Below are 292 nucleotides of genomic sequence, written 5' to 3' on the forward strand. Positions count from 1 at the left end.
GTGAATTAGATATTTTCAGCCACGAAAGTATAAAAAGGAAAACGATTATTATTTTAACAGAATCAGGATAATTGGGAAGATAATAAGATTAATTGAAGCTAGTTAACTATCCAGCCGCTTGACGTGAGGATATTATATTCGTCATGTGTTATTAGGCTTCATATCACGTCAGTGTTTACACTCGGCGGCTCACTTCTATTTTAATCACTTCAGATTAATGAAAGGAGTTAGCGATTTTTTTTTTTTTTCGGGGGGGGGGGATGAATGACTGGTTTTACTTGGGGTAGATGTC

At 36.0% G+C, this 292-nt stretch overlaps 1 protein-coding gene across 1 annotated transcript in view; it reads left to right on the forward strand.

The window, feature by feature from the left end:
• The window catches only part of LOC119592824 (rootletin-like), a 148,678-nt gene that overhangs the window by 13,075 nt on the left and 135,311 nt on the right, over positions 1-292 (forward strand). The gene's annotated exons all lie outside the window — the stretch shown is intronic.

This window comes from Penaeus monodon, chromosome 31 (assembly GCF_015228065.2).
Source record: "Penaeus monodon isolate SGIC_2016 chromosome 31, NSTDA_Pmon_1, whole genome shotgun sequence".
Classification (NCBI taxonomy): domain Eukaryota; kingdom Metazoa; phylum Arthropoda; class Malacostraca; order Decapoda; family Penaeidae; genus Penaeus; species Penaeus monodon.